Raw genomic sequence first — 14,720 nt, 5'->3', positions numbered from 1 at the left:
CGCGACGTCACCGCAGGTCCTGGTCGCACAGCAACTCTGACCGGACAGCCGCGTGCAGCGCCCAGGAGCTCCGGACATCAGAGGGTGAGTATAACCAGATTTTTTATTTTTTAACCCCAAATATGGTTCCCAGGGCCTGGAGGAGAGTCTCCTCTCCTCCACCCCGGGTACCACCCGCACATTATCCGTTTACTTCCCGCAACGTGGGCACAGCCCCATGCGGGAAGTAAGCGGTTCAATGTATTCCTATGGGTGCAGAATCGCAGCGATTCTGCACAAAGAAGTGACATGCTGCGGGTTGTAAACCGCTGCGTTCCCGCGCGGTTTTTCCCGCAGCATGTGCACAGCGGTTTGCGGTTTCCATAGGGTTTACATGTTACTGTAAACGCTATGGAAACTGCTGCGGACTCGCAGCATCAAAATCGCGGCGGTTCCGCGGTAAAAACCGCCAAGTGTGAATATAGCCTTACAGTATAATCCTGCAGTAGAGCAATGAGCTTTCTGTCCGTATCGTTCTGTTGTCAGTATCCTGACCCCGGAGCCGTAATGACAGCATGCTCTTGTATACAGGGTGGAGAGGACTCGTGGTTGTCATCAAAGGATTGAATATGGTGATAAAATTTAATTTATTTTTCAAAATAGTATCATTATTTGAATTGGGCACTCGAAGGCCATTGTATTACTTTAGAGCAGGGGTGGGCAATTAATTTGTACCTAGGGGCCACATGAGAGACCAAGACTGTTGTGGAACCCGAACCAATGAGCTGAAATTAGTTCTGCTCCATTAATAATTATAATTTTATATAAATTAATATTAAGCAAAATTAAGTATACCGACATCCACTTATATACCATAAGAGCCCACACATAGCCCCTCATACTGTATATAGAGCCCCCTGTATATAAAGTATTAGCCCCTCGCATAGCCTTTCTATATACAATGTGAGCCTCCACATCGCCCCCTGTATAAAGTATGAGCCCTACATAACCTCTTATATACAGTATGAGTCCCCAAACAAAAACATATAAACATCCCGTACACATGGAAAAAAAAACACATCCCCCTCCTCGCTCCCCTTCCTCCGGTGCTCTGCTATCTACGATGCACGGAGCCTGCACGGTGCACAACTGATGCGTCATCTCATCTGCTGTCACATACTGATTGGTGGAAGATGGCGCCATCCTCCACCAATGTATTCACCACTGTCTGCATCCCAAGGATGTGGATAGCAGTGACAGCTGGCGGCATGTTTCGGCCTGTGGCAACTGTTTCAGCCCCTTCAGCTGTCTCGGAACACGGTCCGGACTATAACAGCCAGAGGGCCGGATGCCACCCGCGGGCCACAGTTTGTCCAGGTCTGCCTTAGGGGGTTACTCAGGGGGTATTATGGGCATCATAACCTTCAAAGTAGCACATGTTGGCATTTTTAATGGGCCATTATTACTGTGTAAACACAGGTAGCACATTGGGGCGTTATGACAAAAGTGAACAACTTTATTGTATACACACAATTTGTCACTAGATGGTGGTAATAATGAATGATAAATAAACCATTAAGCGGTTAATGGTACTGGACTTCTTACAGTCACTATCTACCTGCTATGGCATGGTCTTTTTGGTGTGTTCTGGGCCCCAAGCAAACACCTGTACCTAATTTATATGGGAGAGTGCGATATTTGTAACCTTCTTCTCTATTTGGTACACATGAGAGGGTATTTACATGATATTTTTCATGCCCCTCTCTCATCCTTTTTATCTATAGTTACATCTACTTTTTGTTCCTATATCTAATATTTTATATCATGTGATAGATTATATCTACTGGATATAAAGGACTGGTATGTCTTTACCTTCTCTCAATATATCCCTTGTGCCGCTGACAACCCTTCCACTGGCCGTTATGGATACGTATTCAGACCAAAGTTAAATCGACAGCTAGAATAAAAATTACGAAGGTATTGTCTGCTATAGAGAACATTTACCCTCCGTGAAAGGCGTCTACAACGAACATTTCTCATCGTGGAGGAACCATCTCCTCTAAATGGACAAAATTATTTCAAAAGGTGTTGTGTAATCCTTCTTTTCTCCTGCGGGGGTGCTGCAGGGAAACTGAACACTTACTGAGGAGTTTCTGCATAGTACATAAAATTGTTGGGGGGCCCTCTACAATGAGACCACTAGGGATCATCTCATCATCAATGGAACCTTCTAATTAAAAGGTCAAATGAAAGTTGATCACTTGAAGAAATCCTAAAATCTTACATTTAAGGGCTAAGCTAAGGGATTGCGCATCTTTATAATTCCTACTAATTAACTTACACGGGATAGTCTTCATCCCTGCACGTGTACAATTTATGAAACGAGCGACCAAGACTGGCGTCTACCTTGAGACTCCCACTTTAAAAACAAGGAATATTCATAATGTGGCGGCTGCTCAGAAACTCAATTTGCTGTTTCAAGGGAACCAATTATGAGAAGAGCGCAGAAGATTTTGCTTTATGCCCAGTAAGAAGGTGCTCTCCATGCAAGGAAAATGAAGCTTCACCCATCTGCTAGTAATGCGTTACCTAGCTGCCGACACTCATTCAGTTATCAGCTAAAACACCAAGACGCTAAACAGATTCACTTAAAAAAATGAGTTGTGGATAATATCGTGTCTGCATCTGTGTGAAGGTCTCTACCCCTCCATGGCACTAAGTTGTGGGATGTCTAATATGTTGTCGTATCCTGGTAGTTGTACTCTCCTATATATGGGGAAGGGGGCTGTATCGTGGTACAGTAGTTGTACTCTCCTACATGTGGGGTGGGGGTGGTATCGTGGTAGTTGTATTCTACATGGAGGGCGGTATCGTGGTAGTTGTGTTGTACTCTCCTACATATGGGACAGGGGGCCGTATTGTAGAAGTTGTGTTGTACTCTCCTACATATGGGGCTGGGGGCCATATCATGGTAGTTGTACTCTCCTACATATGGGACGCCGTATCGTGGTAGTTGTTTTACATTCTCCTACATGTGGGGCGGGAGGCAGTATCCTGGTAGTTGTACTCTCCTACATGGGGGAACTGGAACGTGGTAGTTGTACCCTTCTACATATGTGAGGGCCGTATCGTGGTAGTTGTACTCTGCTACATATGGTGCGGGGGGCGGTATCGTGGTAATTATACAATCCTACATGTGGGATTAGGTGCCGTATCGTGGTAGTTGTACTCTCCTATATGTGGGGCGGGGGCCCGTATCGTGGTAGTTGTACTCTTCTACATATGGGAGGGCCATATCCTGGTAGTTGTACTCTCCTATATATGGGGCGGGGGGCTGTATCGTGTTAGTTATACTCTCCTACATGCGGGGTGGGGGCGGTATCGTGGTAGTTGTATTGTACTCTCCTACATATGGGATGCCGTATCGTGGTAGTTGTTTTGTACTCTCCTACATGTGGGGCTGTATCCTGGTAGTTGTACTCTCCTACATGGGGGAACTGTATTGTGGTAGTTGTACTCTTCTACATATGGGAGGACTGTATCATGGTAGTTGTACTCTACATATGGTGCGGGGGTGGTATCGTAATTGTACTATCCTACATGTAGGACTAGGGACCGTATTGTGGTAGTTGTACTCTCCTACACATGGGGCGAGAGGCTGTATCGTGGTAGTTGTTGTACTCCTACATATGGGGCGCCGTACTGTGGTAGTTGTACTCTCCTATATGTGGGGCGGTATCATGGTAGCTGTGTTGTACTCTCCTACATGTAGGGTGGGGGGCCATATCGTGGTAGTTGTTCTACTCTCCTACATGGGGGGCCTTATTGTAATAGTTGTTGTACTCTCCTACATATGGGGTGCCGTACTGTGGTAGTTGCACTCTCCTTCATGTGGGGCTGTATCGTGGTAGTTGTACTCTCCTATATGTGGGGCGGGGGTGGAATCGTGGTAGTTGTATTGTACTCTCCTACATGGGGGGGCGGTATCATGGTAGTTGTGTTGTACTCTCCTCCATATGGGGCGGGGGCCGTATTGTGGTAGTTGTACTCCTACATATGGGGTGCCGTATCGTGGTAGTTGTATTGTACTCTCCTACATATAGGACGCCGTATCGTGGTAGCTGTTTTGTACTCTCCTACATATGGGGCTGTATCCTGGTAGTTGTACTCTCCTACATGGGGGAACTGTATCGTGGTAGTTGTACTCTTCTACATATGGGAGGGCCGTATTACGGTAGTTGTGTTGTACTCTCCTACATATGGAGCACTGCATCCTGGTAGTTATGTTGTACTGTCCTACATGTGGGGGGGTGGTATCGTGGTGGTTCTGCTGTATTCTCCTACATAGGGGCGCTATTGTGGCAGTTGTTTTGTACTCCTTTATATGGGGCGGGGGGCTGTATCGTGGTAGTTGTAATCTCCTACATGTGGGGCAGGGGCCGTACCGTGGTAGGAGTACTCTCCTACATATGGGGCGGGAGGCGTATCATGGTAGTTGTACTCTCCTACATATGGGAGGGCTGTATTGTGGTAGTTGTGTTGTACTCTCCTACATGTGGGCAGGGAGCCGTATCGTGGTAGTTGTCTTACTCTCCTACATAGTGGGCCATATCATGGTAGTTGTGTTTCACTCTCCTACATGGGGGGCCGTATTGTGGTAGTTGTGTTGTACTCTCCTACATATGGAGCACTGCTTCCTGGTAGTTATGTTGTACTCTCCTACATGTGGGGGGGGTGGGGTGGTATCGTGGTGGTTCTGCTGAATTCTCCTACATAGGGGCGCTATTGTGGCAGTTGTGTTGTACTCCTTTATATGGGGTGGGGGGCTGTATCGTGGTAGTTGTAGTCTCCTACATGGGAGGTGGTATCGTGGTAGTTGGGTTGTACTCCTACATATGGGGCGGGAGGCGTATCGTGGTAGTTGTACTCTTACAGCCCACCATATGTATCATAGTAGTTGTGTTGTACTCTCCTACATATGGTGCTGGGACCGTGTCGTGGTGGTTCTGCTGTACTCTCCTACATTGGGGGCGGTATCGTGGTAGTTGTGTTGTACTCTCCTACATATGGGACACCGTATAGTGGTAGTTGTGGTGTTCTCTCCTACATATGGGGCGGGGTCGGTATTGTGGTAGTTGTTGTACTCTCTTACATGTGGGGTGGGAGCCATATTGTGGTAGTTGTGTTGTACTCTCCTACATATGGGTCTCCATATCATGGCAGTTGTGTTGTACTCTCCTTCATATGGGGCGGGGGGCCGTATTGTGGGAGTTGTTGTACTCTCCTACATGTGGGGCGGAAGGCCGTATCATGGCAGTTGTACTTTCCTACATATGGGGGGCAGTATCGTGGTAGGTGTGTTTTACTCTCCTACACGGGGGGCCGTATCGTGGTAGTTGTACTCTCTTACATGTGCGGCGGGGGGGGGGGCAGTATCATGGTAGTTGTATTCTCCTACATATGGAGTGGAGGCCGTATCGTGGTAGTTGTACTCTCCTACATATGGGGCGGTATCGTGGTAGTTGTGTTGTACTCTCCTACATATGGGACGCCGTATCGTGGTAGCTGTGTTGTACACTCCGTGCTACATGTGGGGAGCCGTATCGTGGTAGTTGCTGTACTCTCATACATGTAATGCGGTATCCTACATTTGCAGCTGGGGCCGTATCGTGGTAGTTGTGTTGTACTCTCCTACACATGAGGCAGCGGGCCGTATCGTGGTAGTTGTACTCTCCTAAATGGTGGCCGTATCGTGGTAATTGTGTTGTACTCTCCTACATATGGGGCGGGGGGGCCATATCAAGGTAGGTGTTGTACTCTCCTACATGTGGCGCGGGGGGCCGTATCGTGGTAGTTGTGTTGTACTCTCCTACATGGGGGGCTGTATTGTGGTAGTTGTGTTGTACTCTCCTACATATGGGGCGCCTCATCGTGGTTATGTTGTACTCTCCTACATTGGGGGCCGTATCGTGGTAGTTGTAATCTTCTACATATGGGGCGGGGCCGTATTGTGGTAGGTGTACTCTCCTACATCAGGGGCAGGAGGCGTATCGTGGCAGTTGTAGTCTCCTACATATGGGGCGGGGGCTATATCATGGTAGTTGTACTTCTACATGGGGGGTGGTATTGTAGTTGTACTCTCCTATATGGGGGGTGCTATTGTGGCAGTTGTGTTGTATTCCTTTATATGGGGCGGGGGGCTGTATCATTGTAGTTGTGTTGTAGTCTTCTACATTGGGGGGTGGTAGTTGTGTTGTACTCTCCTACATATGGTTGGGGGGCTGTATCGTGGTAGTTGTACTCCTACATGTGGGGCAGGTGGCTGTATCGTAGTAGTTGTTATACTCTACTAGATATAGGGCAGGGGGCTGTATCGTGGTAGTTGTACTCTCCTACACTGGGGGTGCTATCGTGGTAGTTGTGTTGTACTCTCCTACATGTAGGGCGGGAGGCATTATCGTGGTAGTTGTATTGTCCTCTACTTCATATAGGGTGGGGTGGCCGTATCCTGGTAGTTGTGTTGTACTCCTACATGTGATCCTGTATCGTGGGAGTTGTGTTGTACTCTCCTACATGTGAGGCAGGGGGCAGTATCGTTGTAGTTGTGTTCTAGTCTACTACATATGGGGCCGTATCGTGGTAGTTGTGTTCTACTCTCCTACCTGGGGGTGGTACGTGGTAGTTTAGTTGTACTTTCCTACATATGGGGCAGGGGTCATATCGTGGAAGTTGTACTATCCTTCAAATGGGGCGGGGGGCCGAATCTTGGTAGTTATAATCTCCTACATATGTGTTGGGGGGCCGTATCCTGGTAGTTGTGTTGTACTCTCCTACATAGGGGCAGGGGCCATATCGTGGTAGTTGTACTCTCCTACATGGTGGGCCTTATCGTGGTACTTGTGTTGTACTCTCCTACATATGGGGTGGGGGGCCGTATTGTGGTAGTTGTACTCTTCCTACATATGGGGCGGGAGGCATATCGTGAGAGTTGTAGTCTCCTTCATATGGGGCAGGGGGCTGTATCGTGGTAGTTGTACTCCTACATATGTGTTGGGGGGCCGTATCCTGGTAGTTGTGTTGTACTCTCCTACATATGGGGCACCGTATCGTGGTAGTTGGGTTGTACTCTCCTACATATGGGGTGCCGTATCGTGGTAGTTGTTATACTATTACATAGGGGGCGCTATCTTGGCAGTTGTGTTGTACTCTCCTACATATTGGGTGGTGGCTTTTTCGTGGTAGTTGTACTCCTACATGTGGGGTGGGGGCCGTTATCATGGTAGTTGTTTTGTACTCTCCCACATATGGGGGGCCGTATCGTGGTAGTTGTTTTGTACTCTCCCACATATGGGGGGCCGTATCATGGTAGTTGTGTTGTACTCCCCACATATGGGGGGCCGTATTGTGGTAGTTATGTTGTACTCTCCTACATTGGGGGCGGTATCATGGTAGCTGTGTTGTACTCTCCTGCATATGGGGCTGGTGGCTGTATCGTGGTAGTTGTGTTGTACTCTCTTACATAGGGGGTGCTATTGTGGCAGTTGTGTTGTACTCTCCTACCTATTGGACGGGGGGCAGTATCGTGGTAGTTGTGTTGTCCTCTCCAACATGGGGGGGTGCGTATCATGGTAGATTTACTCTCCTACATGTGGGGTGGGGTGGGGGGGCCGTATCGTGGTAGTTGTATTCTTCTGCATATGGTGCGGGGATCATATTGTGGTAGTTGTGTTGTACTCCTACATGGGGGGAGCCATATTGTGGTAGTTGTGTTGTACTCCTTTATAGGGGAGGGGAGCTGTATCTTGGTAGTTGTACTCTCCTACACATGGGGTGGGGGTGCTGTATCGTGGTAGTTGTACTCTCCTACATTGGGGGCTGTATCGTTGTAGTTTTGTTGTACTCTCCTACATGTGGGGCAAGGGGCCGTATCGTGGTAGTTGTCTTGCACTCCTACATAAGGGGTGCCGTATCCTGGTAGTTGTGTTGTACTCCTACATGTGGGGTGGGGAGCCGTATCCTGGTAGCTGTGGTATACTCTCCTATATGTGGGGCGGGGGCTGTATCTTGGTAGCTGTGTTGTACTCTCTTACCTGTGGGGCACGGGGACGTATCATGGTTGTTGTACTCTCCTACATGGGGGGAGCCATATTGTGGTAGTTGTGTTTGTACTCTCCTACATATGGGGCGCCGTATTGTGGTAGTTGTTTTGTACTCTCCCACATATGGGTGGGGGGGCCGTATCGTGGTAGTTGTTTTGTACTCTCCCACATATGGGGCAAGGGGGCGTATCGTAGTAGTTGTTTGTACTCTCCTACATATGGGGCACCTTATTGTGGTAGTTGTGTTATACTCTTACATAGGGGGCGCTATCTTGGCAGTTATGTTGTACTCTCCTACATATTGGGTGGTGGCTTTTTCGTGGTAGTTGTACTCCTACATGTGGGGCGGGGGCCGTTATCATGGTAGTTGTGTTGTACTGTCCTACACATGGGGGGTTGTATCGTGGTAGTTTGTACTCTTCTACATATGGGGTGGGGAAAGTATCGTGGTAGTTGTGTTGTACTCTCCTACATAGAGCGCGCTATTGTGGCAGTTCTGTTGTACTCCTTTATATGGGACGCAGAGCTGTATTGTGGGTGTTGTTGTACTCTCCTACATGTGGGGCAGGGTGTTTTATCGTAGTATTACTACATGTGATCCTGTATTGTGGGTGTTGTTGTACTCTCCTACATGTGGGGCAGGGTGTTTTATCGTAGTATTACTACATGTGATCCTGTATTGTGGGAGTTGTTGTACTCTCCTATATCTGGGGCGGGGAGGCCGTATTGTTGTAGTTGTGTTCAAGTCTCCTACATCTGGGGTGGGGGAGCCGTATCGTGGTAGTTGTGTTGTACTCTCCTACATGGGGGGTGCTACATGGTTGTTGTGTTGTACTCTCCTACATATGGAGGGGGGCCGTATCGTGGTAGTTATGTTGTACTCTCCTACATGGGGGACAGTATCGTGGTAGTTGTGTTATACTCTCCTGCATATGGGGCGGGTGGCTGTATCGTTGTAGCTGTCTTGTACTCTCCTACATGTGATCCTGTATCGTAGGAGTTGTGTTATACTTGTCCTACATGTGGGGCGGGGGGCCGTATCCTGGTAGCTGTTGTTCTCTCTTACATGTGGGGCGGGGGGCCGTATCGTGGTAGTTGTGTTTTACTCCTACATATGGGGGGGCGGGGGTTGAATCGTGGTAGTTGTTTGTATTCTCCTACGTATGGGGTGCCGTATCATGGTAGTTATACTCTCCTACATGTTGGGTGGGGGGCCGTATCATCTAGTTGTACTCTTCTACATATGGTGTGGGCGGGTCGTATCATGGAAGTTGTCATACTCTGCTACATGTGGGGGGTCCGTACTGTGGTAGTTGTACTCTGCTACCTGAGGGGCGTGGGGCCGTATCATGGTAGTTGTACTCTCCAACGTATGGGGTGCCGTATTGTGACAGTCGTGTTGTACACTCTTACATATAGGGCGGGGGAAGTATCATGGTAGTTGTGTTGTTTTGTCCTACATATGGGGGAGGGGGCGCGTATCGTGGTAGTTGTATTGTACTCTCCTACAAATGGGGTGCCGTATCTTGTTAGTGGTGTTGTACTCCTACATGTGGGGCCCCGTATCTTAGGAGTTGTCTTGTACTCTCCTACATATGGGACGCCGTATCATCCTAGTTGTTTTACTCTCCTACATGGAGGGCTGTATCGTGGTAGTTGTACTTATCTACATATGGGGGGGGCCGTATCGTTGCAGTTGTACTCTGCTACATGTGGGGTGGGGGGGCCGTATTGTGGTAGTTGTACTCTGCTACCTGAGGGGTGAGAGGCCGTATCGTGGTAGTTGTTGTCCTCTCCAACATGGGGGGGCCGTATCATGGTAGATTTACTCTCCTACATGTGGGGCGGGGGGCCGTATCGTGGTAGTGGTACTCTTCTACATATGGTGCAGGGGGGGGGGGTCATATCGTGGTAGTTGTGTTGTACTCTCCTACATGTAATCTTGTATTGTGGGAGGTGTTGTACTCTCCTTCATATGGGGCGGGGCACCGTATCGTGGCAGTTGTGTTGTACTCTCCTTCATATGGGGCCGTATCATAATTGTTGTACTCTCCTTCATATGGGGTGAGGGGCCGTATCGTGGTAGTTGGTGATGTACTCTCCGACATATGGGACGCTCTATCGTGGTAGTGTAGCAACAGCTCTCTCCTACATCTGGGGCGGGGGACCGTATTGATAGTTGTACTCTCCTACATGGGGGGCCGTATCGTGGTAGTTATGTTGTACTCCTACATATGGGGCAGGAGGGCCGTATCTCATGGTAGTTGAGTATTACTCTCCTATATGGGGGGGCCGTATCATTGTAGTTGTACTCTCCTACATGTGGGTGCCATATTGTGGTATTTGTGTTTTACTCTTCTACATGGGGGGGGGGGGTGTTGTACTCTCCTACATATGGGGCTGGGGGGCCGTATCGTCGTAGAGTATCAGAATACAGTTACTAGAATACTGCTCCTAATATTGGCACCCAGTATAATAATATAACCGCTATAATTCTGGCCCTATTTGTGTATTGTATTACTGCTCATTACCCAACATTTGTTGGTCATATTGGAGATGAAAGTAATGTAAGAACCATCCTGGAGAGAATAAAGGTCATGAGATAAGACCTACTGTAGACTCCGACATTCTGCAACAATCAATGCATACATTTTCATTGAAGCTTGAGGGAAAGCTTACCTGTTGTCAAACCTGGGCAAATGACCGGGCATACTGGGCTAGTAAGGTCCACGGATCGCTTAGTAAATGTGATCTATACTTGTCAAAAGGAACATTATGTGGTATATTGTGGGCCCTTTGCTAACAGAGTGAGGCCCACATTCACTTAGACAGATAACCCTGTCCCATGGACACTATGACCCTGGAGGTCCCTTCCAACTCTTAGCATTCTAGGATTTATCAAGCCCAATCTTCACCATCTAGTCCTAATTGTTTGTTGTTTTTTTGTGGGGAGGAGGGTATTTTTTGAGACAAATCTGTAAATAAATATACAAAAGCGATCAGTGACCCCTCCACCCCAATACAAAGTTAAAATTGAGTCCTCATTGCTACCATCCTGAGGCGTAGGAATGCAATTCACATACACTTCTAGATAGAAGATGCCCATAGTAGTTTCTGTAAAATGAAAGAAAGTGGACTCGTGAGAACATGAACCACTTGGATCCAATGCAATTTTTTTTTTAGCATTTGGTTGTCACCCACATCTTATGAAATATCATCAAGCAAACCGAATATTACACATCAGAGAAGGATATTTAATGCACAACAGTCACATGTAAGCAGCAATTAAATGTTGCTTTGGCTTTGTAGCTACACACAGGGAGCTCTCATCCCCCAACTTGGATGGTCTCAGTCTTGTAGTGTAAAGTCCCGTTAGAATTGCTGGGAAGAGGCCGTCATATCCAGTAGCATCAACAGGAGAAGTAATATGAACATAGTAGCAAAAATGAAGGAAAAGAGAGATACTGCTCAGCTAGAATGTCCTTGGAGATTTTGGTAAATAACAATGCACCAAGATCACTTGCACAGTTGGCCAGAGACTTTGGCTGCCAGAGGCGAGCCGTCATAAGTATTCTAAAATGGACAGTGTACATAACACCCCGTCATAGTCTTTAGGAAGTGGAGCCATTACTTGCTCAAGGGAGGTATGAAATAGATAAATGTCATTTACATTTGGAAATATTTTTTTTTTTAGGGTACAATATGGCACCAAATCTTTCTACAGGTTTTGTGTGATATTACTCCATTGAAGTGAATTGCTGTAAGAATACGCACAACTTGTAGGACAGGAGTGGCGCTGTTTTTTGTTTGTTTTTTTTAGGAAAGTAGCCATGTTTTTCCAATCCCTTCAAACTTAGCTTAGTGTTCCCCATCAGCCGTTTTAAGGCCGACTATAGTCGGTTCCTCAAGAGGGAGGAGCTCCCCATAAATATATAGGCATCAGAGCCCCGTCAACAATGTCCATTCGAGCAAAAACTGGGTTAGAGAAGGCACCATGGGCAAACGAGATAACGAGCGAGTAGTCTAATAGAGACGCGTCAGTCACTTTCGTAGGGGTCCCAGATGAGACCACTTTTCCCAATGTCCAGTATGGCCCCATACTGCTGCCTACAAATTCCTCCTGTCCGTGGTGCTGGAATGAGGCCTCGCTTGGGTTGTCCCATTGAATTTGATTGTAAATGGTTTGATGTTTTGGTCACTTCCAGGAGGATCTACAGTCAGTTCAGACTTGGTTCTTGTCAGGTTCTCCAAGACAGTCAGGTTTGATATATCCGATAGAGCTGTCATTACGAGAGGCGCGGGTCCAGGGGCTCCGTGCAGTGAGGGTTTCCTTGGTGCGGCTGCCATTGTTCCCTACGCTGCGAGGCGCTGACATTTGTATTTGTTCATGCAGCGTAATCCTTCTCGAGACGTTATTATTTAATAGTCTGTCTTTCCCCCCTTAGATCTTGGTGATGTTTTTTCTTTATTCTTTACTCTGAGCTGCTCTAGTTTTCTGCATGTACGATAATTGTGACTACTTAAGTCTCTATCCAAATAATTGCCTATCTACAGATTCAAAAGAAAAGATAAAGAATAATAAAAAAAAAAATTATCCAGGTCATAGTCGAGAAGAGCAGAAACGAGCCACCCCTGTTACAGATGAGATCAAAACAAAGGCGCCAATGTCATTTGTGTAGAGGAAGACATTTTGTACATGGAGCCAAAATTCACCTGAGGTGTAGGAACATCTTGGAGGAGTGGGCCTGGCTCCTGTGGCTGTAGAACATCTTGGAGTGGAGTTTTATCCATCTGCCACGGCTAGCGGGGATGGTGGTAATGTACCCTTGAAGGCTGTGGTCAGTAGCACCTGTAAGGCCGGGATCACACATGCGAGAAATACGTCCGAGTCTCGCATGGTAATCCCCGGCCCTGCCGCCTGCACTCTGGAGCGTAGCGTGCGGCCGCATAGCAATACATGAAGCCGCACGCTCCGCTCCTGAGTGTCGGGTGCAGGCCCGGGGATTACCATGTGAGACTCTGACGTATTTCTCGCATGCGTGATCCCGGCCTATCAGGTTACACAGAGGCAGGACTCCCTCTTCCACCCCATTGTCCTCCCTGCCATGTGATTGCAGGGTGCGGATGGGTAATCACGGCGGTACGAGCCTAATGATGTGTTATATTTATGCACCTTTGATCGTTTAAAAAGACAATAGACTGCAGTACAGAAATGTCTTTCTCCAGTTAAAAACATTTTTTTTATATTTCATAAACACATTTGGTATCACCTTGCCAGTTACCGTCCAATTTTCTTAAATTTTGAATTATCTATTTTTGCATTGATGGAGAACACTAAAGGAAAAGAGAACCAAAAAAGAGCAATTCTGACATTTTTGTCATCTCGCCTTTCGAAAAAAAAAAAGTCAAAGCAATTTTAGAAAAAAAAATTGTATATGTAGCAAGATGGCAGCAATGAATGCTACAGCTCATCACATATAGAACAAGGAGACTTGACACTATCAGCAGAAAAATAAAGTTCCCAGAATATTATAAGCCAACGTGAAGTAAAAAACAAAATCAGACTGACCGAAGTATAAAGCTAACAATTTATAAAATCAAAAATAATTTGTTGTTCGTAAATTGCAACTCATCTGGCAAAAAAGTAAGCCCTCACACGCCAATGATGGAAAAATAAAAGGTATAGTTTTGGTGATGAAAAAATCTAAGAGGAAAAAAATTGGAACAGAAAAATGGAGGCAGAATGATCATGTGTAAAGCACATTGTGCAGCTCCCGACTTTACCTGCCGGCAATACCAGTCGGATACCTTGGAGGGTCGGGATTCACTAGTCTAAGATTGGTTTCTGAGTATAAAGTAAAGGGATTGTACTGGTAAACAAAAAACAAAAAATAACCATGGCCCCGTTCTTCCAGAACCATCACCCCATCTTTTCCTTACGTTGTGTCTAGCTTGCAGCTGAAATCCATGGAAGTAAACAGGCATGGTGCTCTGAAGGAAAGCATCAGTCATGGCTTTATAATACTAAACAATCACTTTTTAAATTTGGTCCATCCACAAAATGGCTTCCTCTACAGCTATAAAGACAGCCTTGTTTTGGGGAAGCTTAGTTTTTGACACCTTAGGCTTTTCATTCTGTAGCCGAGGGTCGTGGCTTGTGTACCAAGCACGCGATCTACACCACAGTCTGGGGTACGTGCCTTATTGCCTTTAGAGGATCACTTACAGTTAAGTTCAGAAATACTTGGACCGTGACCAAATCTTTGCCTTGTGCAGGTGTGTACTACGGAGGACAGAGAATGAACTTCAATCCAATATTGCAGCCAGCGGGTAAGGAAAGCGTGAATCAAACACCCGAAAACCCCACCCCTATGGCTGAAGATTGTTCCCTCCAAATTCAGGTGACAGAGTCCCTTAAGGCTGTATAATGGTTTGCACCTTGTGGTGAACCTGAGCCATTTGCTTTCATGAAGTCTTCTCTTATGGTGGACTTAGATACGTAGACACCGACTTCCTGGAGCGTGGTCTTTACTTGGATATTGTAAAGAGGTTTTTCTTTACCATGGAAAGGATTCTGCGATCACCCACCTCTGTTGTCTTCTGTGGACGTCCAGGCCTTTTTGAGTTCTCAAGTTCACCTGC

Source organism: Ranitomeya imitator, chromosome 9 (assembly GCF_032444005.1).
Source record: "Ranitomeya imitator isolate aRanImi1 chromosome 9, aRanImi1.pri, whole genome shotgun sequence".
Classification (NCBI taxonomy): Eukaryota; Metazoa; Chordata; class Amphibia; order Anura; family Dendrobatidae; genus Ranitomeya; species Ranitomeya imitator.
The sequence above is the reverse complement of the archived record's forward strand: the minus strand, read 5'-3'. Positions refer to the sequence as shown.